Genomic DNA, 10,655 nt, shown 5'->3' with positions numbered 1-10,655 from the left:
AGCTAAAAGGGCGAGCATGTTTTAGTGTGACGGGGATTCGAACCCGCGACCATCACATTACGAGTCGATTGCCTTAACCACCTGGCCATGCCGGGGCCTGAAAGAGAATTTATTGAAATATTAAAACTGATTGGATAGTTCCAGCATCAAGCATAAACTAGTTTGTTCTGTTTACCTTATAAAAGCTAACAGTCTAATACAGACGAGTTATTTTGTTTAAAATGTTATTCTGCGTTTCGTATTTCGTCAGTGTAGTTTTCGTGGACTTAGACAACTTACGATTTCGTGTAAGAGATCTCATATTTAAAGACTCTGAGAAGAATAAGACAGTAACAATAATAAGATGGGATTTCTGGCTTTTAGTTAATGGTTTTGATTTTACGAGTTAAACAGCAACTGTCAGTTCTTTAGTACGATAAATGAACACCGAGTGCCGCTAAGTACTATTCTTTAACAGAACCATCCTTGGTTTGTCTCTCCTATGGCCAGGTGGTTAGGGCAGTCCACTCGTAGTTTGAGGGTCGCGGGTTCGAATCTCCGTCCCACCAAACATGCTCATCTTTTCAGCCGTGGGGGCGTTATAATGTGACGGTCAATCCCACTATTCGTTGGTAAAAGAGTAGCCTGTGATTTGGCGGTGGGTGGTGATGACCAGCTGCCTTCCCTCTAGTCTTACACTGATAAATTAGGGCGGCTAGCGCAGATTGCGCTCGTGTAGTTTTGCACGAAATTCAAACCAAATGTCTCTTCTCAGCACAAGAAGGAATGGGGAAGTCATCACATTTTAACCCTTCCTTTTGTCTCTCTCACTACCACAGCGCTACTGATGTAGAAGCGACCTATAAGAAAATTCGATATCATTTCTCATGTTTGTTGCTTTAGTGATCACATTTGCAAGACAAACATTTACAATTTCCTAAGTTCGTTTTTCTGTCGTTAATTCAGCATATTTGTATAAACGTCTTTAACCTGTTCAGTGCCGTAGATGAGATAACTCGTCCAAGCCGATCGGTAACACAATGCCACGGACGAGTTAATTCGTTCTCAATAATACCTATCTTCAACGCTAGATGTCAGCACTATATATGCATTTGACCTACTTACAAATTGTTTCACTTTCGATCCAAAATTGCGTCACGAAAAAAGTTACAAAATGAAGAAGAGTTAGAGTTGTATTGTAGCAGCTGAAATACTTGGCAATCAACAGGTTAAAGGTATAAAACATTTAACATTTGTTGATAACTACGTAGTTTAAAAACAAGAGTAACCTCGTGGAAATTATGCTATAAACGGAGCTTCCAATAAAGCGTGATAAATGTAAGTGTCAGAGCCAGAAGTGTCGTGTTTTTTGGTAAAGATTACTCTTTGAAAATGTTTGTTTTCAGTAGTTGTGCAACCTAAAGAGTTATGGAAACACCGAATTGTTTACTCGCAGTATATCTTTTGGTGCGGAGTTTTTCCCTTATAAACAACAGCGCAGTGCGGAATTATTTTTCCATAATTCTACATTTTTACCTGTATTTCCTTTGTATTATGTAATATTTAAGTATATAATAAAATTGCCCGTAATATTTTAAAAAGTAATTCGGCATGCTTTGAGCTAATGAGTGAGCCAATCATATAAGCGAAAATAAATTACCAACCAATAAAAATTTAGTTGTCAATTGGGTGCGTTTCGCAGACTATTACTTAAAAAAAATTAAAGCGCTTATTTGTTTTGAATTTCGCACAAAGCTACTTGAGGGCCATCTGTGCTAGCCGTCCCTAATTTAGCAGTGTAAGACTAGAGGGAAGGCAGCTAGTCATCACCACCCACCGCCAATTCTTGGGCTACTCTTTTACCAATGAATAGTGGGATTGACCGTCACATTATAACATCCCCACGGCTGAAAGGGCGAGCATATTTGGTGCGACCGGGATTTGAACCCGCGACCCTCGGATTACGAATCGAACGCCTTAACACACTTGGCCATGCCGAACCAAATTAGAGCGCATCATATGGCGCGATCTAAAGCTAAGGGGTTAAAACAACAGACCTTCAAATAATCAACTATCTATTCACACGAAATATTAAAAATATAGTCGAATTTTATTATAACATTATATATAAATATAGGATAATTAGATACATCCTATATTTTAATTATTATATTACAATTTATGAATAAATACGTGTGTGTTTAACATTTAAAGCAGGCAAGGTAAGTTTACTTTTCTCATTAATGCAACGTTCGCCATCTGGCGGTCGCTCTCTAAAGAATTTGGGCCGTGTAACTGTAGGTAAAACCACGTGGTTGAATCTCTTTGGCTTCGACACGAGCATCCTCACATGACCTCTCATTGACATACATGTTAGACCACTGGGGTTTTGAGCGTTAGAATCACATAAAGATCCTGACAGTTTCTTATTTCTGTCGCACGTGAAACTAGGTGTGGGAAGCGATAGGTTTGTCGCTAGCGTGGCGCTGTGAGTCCTGGAAACAGAAAAGGTCAAACGATATGTTATTTCTTACATTTCGGAATCATATTTGTCATTCAATCACATTCTTTGTAAAATTGTACAACATGCCACAACTAGATACTTAAATATAGACACAACATCCACTGGATACATATATATTATACACATACATACACACACATATGTGAAAATGAACCACTGGTATTTACTGCGAACCATCTATAATTTGTGTCTTTGATCAGACGGATGGCGGCCAGTCTGCACCACCTCTACTACCCACCGTCCTTAATTTGTGCCCTTGACCACAGAGATGGCAGCCAGTCTGCAACAGCCCAACTACCCACCGTCCTTAATTTGTGTCCTTATCGAGAGGTATGGCAGCTGGTTAACAACACCCTACTCTAAAAGATTGATTGCCACGCTTACAGACACAGTTGGAATTATGGGGAATATTATGTGGTACTTCACAGATTCCAAACCGGATCGCCAGAGCTTTACCAAGAAGGCTTGCTAGACCCAACTAATTATGTGATTCTTTAACACTGTGGACTACATGTATGAATATAATATAGCACTAATAAATACGCAAATATATATATATATATAAATAAAAAAGAAAAAGGATTAAATCTCATGAGGATGTTGCTGTCAATCTGATTCTTAAGTAATATAGACAATACCATCTGTTACATCACTGACAGACTATGGACAATACCATCTGTTACATCACTGGTAGGTTATGGACAATACCATCTGTTACATCACTGGTAGGCTATGGACAATACCATCTGTTACATCACTGGTAGATTATGGACAATACCATCTGTTACATCACTGGTAGGCTATGGACAATACCACTTGTTACATCACTGTTGGCTATGGACAATACCACTTGTTACATCACTGATAGGCTATGGACAATACCATCCGTTACATCACTGATAGACTATGGACAATACCACTTGTTACATCAAAGATAGGCTATGGACAATACCATCTGTTACATCACTGATAGGCTATAGACAATACCATCTGTTACATCACTCATAGGCTATGGACAATACCATCTGTTACATCACTGATAGGCTATGGACACTACTATCTCTTACATCACTGATAGGTTATGGACAATACCACCTGTTACATCACTGATAGGCTATGGACAATACCATCTGTTACATCACTGATAGGTTATGGACAATACCATCTGTTACATCACTGATAGGCTATGGACACTACTATCTGTTACATCACTGATAGGCTATGGACAATACCATCTGTTACATCACTGATAGGCTACGGACAATACCATCTGTTACATCACTGATAGGTTATGGACAATACCATCTGTTACATCACTGATAGGCTACGGACAATACCATCTGTTACATCACTGATAGGTTATGGACAATACCACCTGTTACATCACTGATAGGCTATGGAAATACCACCTGTTACATCACTGATAGGTTATGGACAATACCACCTGTTACATCACTGATAGGCTATGGACAATACCATCTGTTACATCACTGATAGGCTATGGACACTACTATCTGTTACATCACTGATAGGCTATGGACAATATCATCTGTTACATCACTAATAGGCTATGGACAATACCATCTGTTACATCACTGATAGACTATGGACAATACCACCTGTTACATCACTGATAGGCTATGGACAATACCACCTGTTACATCACTGATAGGTTATGGACAATACCACCTGTTACATCACTGATAGGCTATGGACAATACCACTTGTTACATCACTGATAGGCTATGGACAATACCATCTGCACATCACTGACGGACTATGGACAATACCATCTGTTACATCACTGATGGCTATGGACAATACCACTTGTTACATCACTGATAGGCTATGGACAATACCATCTGTTACATCACTGATAGACTATGGACAATACCACTTGTTACATCACTGATAGGCTATGGACAATACCACCTGTTACATCACTGATAGGCTATGGACAATACCATCTGTTACATCACTGATAGGCTATGGACAATACCATCTGTTACATCACTGATAGGCTATGGACAATACCACCTGTTACATCACTGATAGGCTATGGACAATACCATCTGTTACATCACTGATAGGCTATGGACAATACCATCTGTTACATCACTGATAGGCTATGGACACTACTATCTGTTACATCACTGATAGGCTATGGACAATACCATCTGTTACATCACTGATAGGCTATGGACAATACCATCTGTTACATCACTGATAGGCTATGGACAATACCATCTGTTACATCACTGATAGACTATGGACAATACCACTTGTTACATCACTGATAGGCTATGGACAATACCACTTACATCACTGATAGGCTATGGACAATACCACTTGTTACATCACTGATAGGCTATGGACAATACCACTTGTTACATCACTGATAGGCTATGGACAATACCACTTGTTACATCACTGACAGACTACGGATGACAGTCATCTATTACACAATGTAATAAAATTTTTACTTTTTCTTGTTCCTGGACAGAAAGTGTTATTTCCCAATTGCTTATGTCTAAACCAAATGGAAAGGACCTATTTTTCTTTTCAAATTTTGCTTTTGTGACCTGGGTAATGAAAGTTTCAAATTTACCCATTTTGTAGAACATTTCAGGTAGATTCAGTGCTGAGTAGCTAATAGAGAATTTTCTAGAATGTTTCTAGAACTTTCCATGGTAATATATATACAGGGGCTCACCACTCACCAATTCAGTTTTGTTCTAGCTGCCTAAGTGAACACACAGACCTATCTGATTTTATTAGATATGGCATCAGAAGCTGCAAACATTCTCCAGAAGCATCCAGAAGCCTTAAAGCTCCATAACGGGAATAAGTATCCGTCTCTTCCCCTGGCTCATTCGGTGCACCTCAGAGAAGAATACAACAGTATCAAGACCTTGTTAGAAGTCTTGAAGTATGATGAGTATGGCTGGGAGGTTATCAGATACTTCAAAATGGTGACATTCCTGATGGGTCTTCAAGGTAGCTTTACCAAGTTTCCCTGTTATCTTTGCTTTTGGAACAGCAGGTACGCCGTAGCACACTACAACAGGAAGCACTGGCCACAGCGGACCGAGTTCTCTGTGGGGAGGCACAATGTTAAGTGTGAGTCACTAGTAAAGGTGTTGTTCCCACCACTGCACATAAAATTGGGTCTCATGAAACAATTTGTCACATCTCTTGATAAGGAGTCTGCAGTCTTCAAGTACCTTCAAGACTTCTTCCCTAAGCTGTCTGAGGCAAAGGTCAAAGCTGGTGTCTTCGTTGGACCACAAATAAAGAAGATCCTGGAGCGCACAGAATTCCCCAAGAAGAAAGGAAAAAAAAAAAGAAGCTTGGGGCAGCTTTGTCGCACTGGTTCGAGGCTTCTTGGGTAATCACAAGGCCGAAAAGTTTGTGGAACTGGTTGACGCTCTGGTGAAGAACTTCGGTAAAATGGACTACAGGATGTCCCTGAAAGTCCATATTCTTGATGCTCATCTTGATAAATTCAAGGAGAACATGGGAGCATACTCAGAGGAGCAAGGTGAGCACTTCCACCAAGATATACTGGACTTCGAACGCCACTACCAAGGAGCATATAACAAAACATGATGGGAGATTATATTTGGGGCTGATACATGGAAGTGATTTACATTACAGTCGCAAACCTCAAAAAACTATTCACTTCTAAACAATTTTGTATAACTTTAGTATAAATACATGTAAATCTTGATTCATATGTTGTTTTATTCAGACCTTATGTAAATGAAAATGTACAAATTTGCCTGTTTTTACACAGAAAATAGGTTAATTTCTAAAATTCATTATCCAGGTCACAAAAGCAAAGTTTGAAGGTGAATAATGGTCATTTTCTGTACTTTACAACATAAAAATTAAAATAACACATACTATCCAGGAACAAAATTTGTGTTACATAGTGTTATATCATAGATAGGCTATGGGTAATACCCGTTTGTTACGCCTCATTGCTAACACGTAATAAAATGTGTGAAGGTTTACAAACGATTTAATTATCTCTTGGAATTTAATATAATTTTGTAACCTTATATTAAATTAGAGATAACTTAATAACACCTTAACAAAAACATTAATAAACTGAGAATAACATTTAAGACACTGGTAAAAGATGTTTAATCAAATTAGTATTTTGTTTATTTTATCTGAGGTGCAACAGTAATGAACATAATTATTTTTAAATCAACACCCACAGAAAATAAGTTATTTAGTTAAACCATGAACTCCGTTTGTGCGTTAAACATTAAACGAGTCTATATAGTTAAACAATTCTGTTCTTACATTTAAACAATGCGATATCTAAATACATAAACAGAAAAGGAAACATGTAGAAATTAAATGGCATTCATTATGACTTACACTGTTGGTTCACGAGAAGGTGATACGTTCTTACGTCCGGTACTTTTAACAACTGACTGACCGTCAATGGGACAGGCGTCTTTGACCCAGAGTAACCAGTTGTCTACACAGTCCTTATGAAACTGAATATAAAAAAACAAAATACTGAGAAACGTGTTCTTTATAATTTTCGCGTGAACTTGGTCGGGTGTGACTCACTGGTCAGTGTGGTAAGACTGTGAATATGCGAGTTCACGTTCAGCGACCATTGTTTGTGTTTTAATTTCGTGCAAAGCTACACGAGGGCTATCTGGACTAGCCGTCCCTAGGTTAGCAGTGTAAGACTAAAGGGAAGGCATCACCACCCACCGCCAACTCTTGGACTACTCTTTTACAAACGAATAGTGGGATTGACCGTAACATTATAACGCCCCCAACGGCTGAAAGGGCGAGCATGTATGGTGTGACGGGGATTCGAACACGCGACCCTCAGATTACGAGTGCCATAACACACCTGGCCATGCCAGGCCATAAGGTAACAGTAAGTGAAATTTGACATTTAATGTATCAAAAGACAAAGTATCAGAATGTTCAGGTGTTATAAAACTGACGGTCACATTTTACTACTCGATCTGAAGCGTAGGAAATGGTGACGGATACTGGTTAGAAACCGACTTCCTTACAGTCCTACAGCTCAGAAACGAAAGCTAACTGTTAACTGGTGATGACCCAATTACATGGGTTGAAACGTTGTAATAGTTAAAGTCAAAACCGTTTACTGTAAAAGTTACTATTATTGTATTTTTTGAATGATTTATGCAGTTCAGTAGGCCTAAACGCTAGGCCTAATGGGTTGTGTTGTATTTCAAGCCAAACTGTCGAATTCTGATAATGATTAAAAGGGCTTCTGATCAGTGATTTGTAACCAGACAAGAGATTGACCTGACCTGTCAGATTTATAAAGCTCTGATTCAAAATTTGTAATGTACCAGTCACAGTGAGTGACAATGATGTTATTAGTTGTCTTCCCATAATGATAAAACTCAATGACAAATGGTCAATAGAACGATAAATTAGGTTTCATATGAATTTATAGACAAGTTAAAAAATTATCTATGTAGAATGTTCTTTTACTTACTTGGTAAGAATTTTCACATAAAACAATTTAAGGGTTAACTTTGAACTGGTTAGACTGGTGGAAAGAGTCAATGTAAACAACACTTGGTCTACTCTCATCTCATTAAAACTATGTATCTGAATGTCACACGAATGTTTCCAAAATGATTCATCAGACAAGTTATACTGTTGTGTTCTGTTTTTTCAGAATGTTTCCAAAATGATTCATCAGACAAGTTATACTGTTGTTGTTCTGTTTGTCAGAATGTTTCCAAATGATTCAGACAAGTTATACTGTTGTGTTCTGTTTGTCAGAATGTTTCATCAGACAAGTTATACTGTTGTGTTCTGTTTGTCAGAATGTTTCATCAGACAAGTTATACTGTTGTGTTCTGTTTGTCAGAATGTTTCCAAAATGATTCATCAGACAAGTTATACTGTTGTGTTCTGTTTGTCAGAATGTTTCCAAAATGATTCACCGAACAAGTTATTCTGTTGTGTTCTGTTCCACAGAATGTTTCCAAAATGATTCACCAGACAAGTTATTCTGTTGTGTTCTGTTTGTCAGAATGTTTCCAAATGATATTCAGACAAGTTATACTGTTGTGTTGTTTTTTCAGAATGTTTCCAAAATGATTCATCAGACAAGTTATACTGTTGTGTTTTTCAGAATGTTTCCAAAATGATTCATCAGACAAGTTATACTGTTGTGTTCTGTTTTTTCAGAATGTTTCCAAAATGATTCATCAGACAAGTTATACTGTTGTGTTCTGTTTTTTCAAATGTTTCCAAAATGATTCACCAGACAAGTTATACTGTTGTGTTCTGTTTGTCAGAATGTTTCCAAAATGATTCATCAGACAAGTTATTCTGTTGTGTTCTGTTTATCAGAATGTTTCCAAAATGATTCATCAGACAAGTTATACTGTTGTGTTCTGTTTGTCAGAATGTTTCCAAAATGATTCATCAGACAAGTTATTCTGTTGTGTTCTGTTTGTCAGAATGTTTCCAAAATGATTCACCAGACAAGTTATACTGTTGTGTTCTGGTTTTTCAGAATGTTTCCAAAATGATTCATCAGACAAGTTATTCTGTTGTGTTCTGTTTGTCAGAATGTTTCCAAAATGATTCACCAGACAAGTTATACTGTTGTGTTCTGTTTGTCAGAATGTTTCCAAAATGATTCACCAGACAAGTTATTCTGTTGTGTTCTGTTTTTCAGAATGTTTCCAAATGATTCACCAGAACAAGTTATTCTGTTGTGTTCTGTTTGTCAGAATGTTTCCAAAATGATTCACCAGACAAGTTATACTGTTGTGTTCTGTTTGTCAAGAGTGTTTCCAAAATGATTCATCAAGACAAGTTATACTGTTGTGTTTTCAGAATGTTTCCAAAATGATTCATCAGACAAGTTATACTGTTGTGTTCTGTTTATTAGAATGTTTCCAAAATGATTCATCAGACAAGTTGTACTGTTGTGTTCTGTTTATCAGAATGTTTCCAAAATGATTCATCCAGACAAGTTATACTGTTGTGTTCTGTTTGTCAGAATGTTTCCAAAATGATTCACCAGACAAGTTATACTGTTGTGTTCTGTTTGTCAGAATGTTTCCAAAATGATTCATCAGACAAGTTATACTGTTGTGTTCTGTTTGTCAGAATGTTTCCAAAATGATTCATCAGACAAGTTATACTGTTGTGTTCTGTTTGTCAGAATGTTTCCAAAATGATTCATCAGACAAGTTATACTGTTGTGTTCTGTTTGTCAGAATGTTTCCAAAATGATTCATCAGACAAGTTATTCTGTTGTGTTCTGTTTGTCAGAATGTTTCCAAAATGATTCATCAGACAAGTTATACTGTTGTGTTCTGTTTGTCAGAATGTTTTCAAAATGATTCATCAGACAAGTTATACTGTTGTGTTCTGTTTTTCAGAATGTTTCTAAAATGATTCATCAGACAAGTTATACTGTTGTGTTCTGTTTGTCAGAATGTTTCCAAAATGATTCATCAGACAAGTTATACTGTTGTGTTCTGTTTGTCAGAATGTTTCCAAAATGATTCATCAGACAAGTTATACTACTGTTGTGTTCGTTTTTTGTCAGAATGTTTCCAAAATGATTCACCAGACAAGTTATACTGTTGTGTTCTGTTTGTCAGAATGTTTCCAAAATGATTCATCAGACAAGTTATACTGTTGTGTTCTGTTTGTCAGAATGTTTCGAAAATGATTCATCAGACAAGTTATTCTGTTGTGTTCTGTTTGTCAGAATGTTTCGAAAATGATTCATCAGACAAGTTATACTGTTGTGTTCTGTTTGTCAGAATGTTTCCAAAATGATTCACCAGACAAGTTATACTGTTGTGTTCTGTTTTTCAGAATGTTTCCAAAATGATTCATCAGACAAGTTATACTGTTGTGTTCTGTTTTTTCAGAATGTTTCCAAAATGATTCATCAGACAAGTTATACTGTTGTGTTCTGTTTGTCAGAATGTTTCCAAAATGATTCAGCAGACAAGTTATACTGTTGTCTTCTGTTTTTCAGAATGTCTCCAAAATGATTCATCAGACAAGTTATACTGTTGTGTTCTGTTTGTCAGAATGTTTCCAAAATTATTCATCAGACAAGTTATACTGTTGTGTTCTGTTTTTCAGAATGTTTTAA

Source organism: Tachypleus tridentatus, chromosome 12, assembly GCF_004210375.1.
Source record: "Tachypleus tridentatus isolate NWPU-2018 chromosome 12, ASM421037v1, whole genome shotgun sequence".
Taxonomy (NCBI): Eukaryota; Metazoa; Arthropoda; class Merostomata; order Xiphosura; family Limulidae; genus Tachypleus; species Tachypleus tridentatus.
This window is presented reverse-complemented; position numbering follows the sequence as displayed.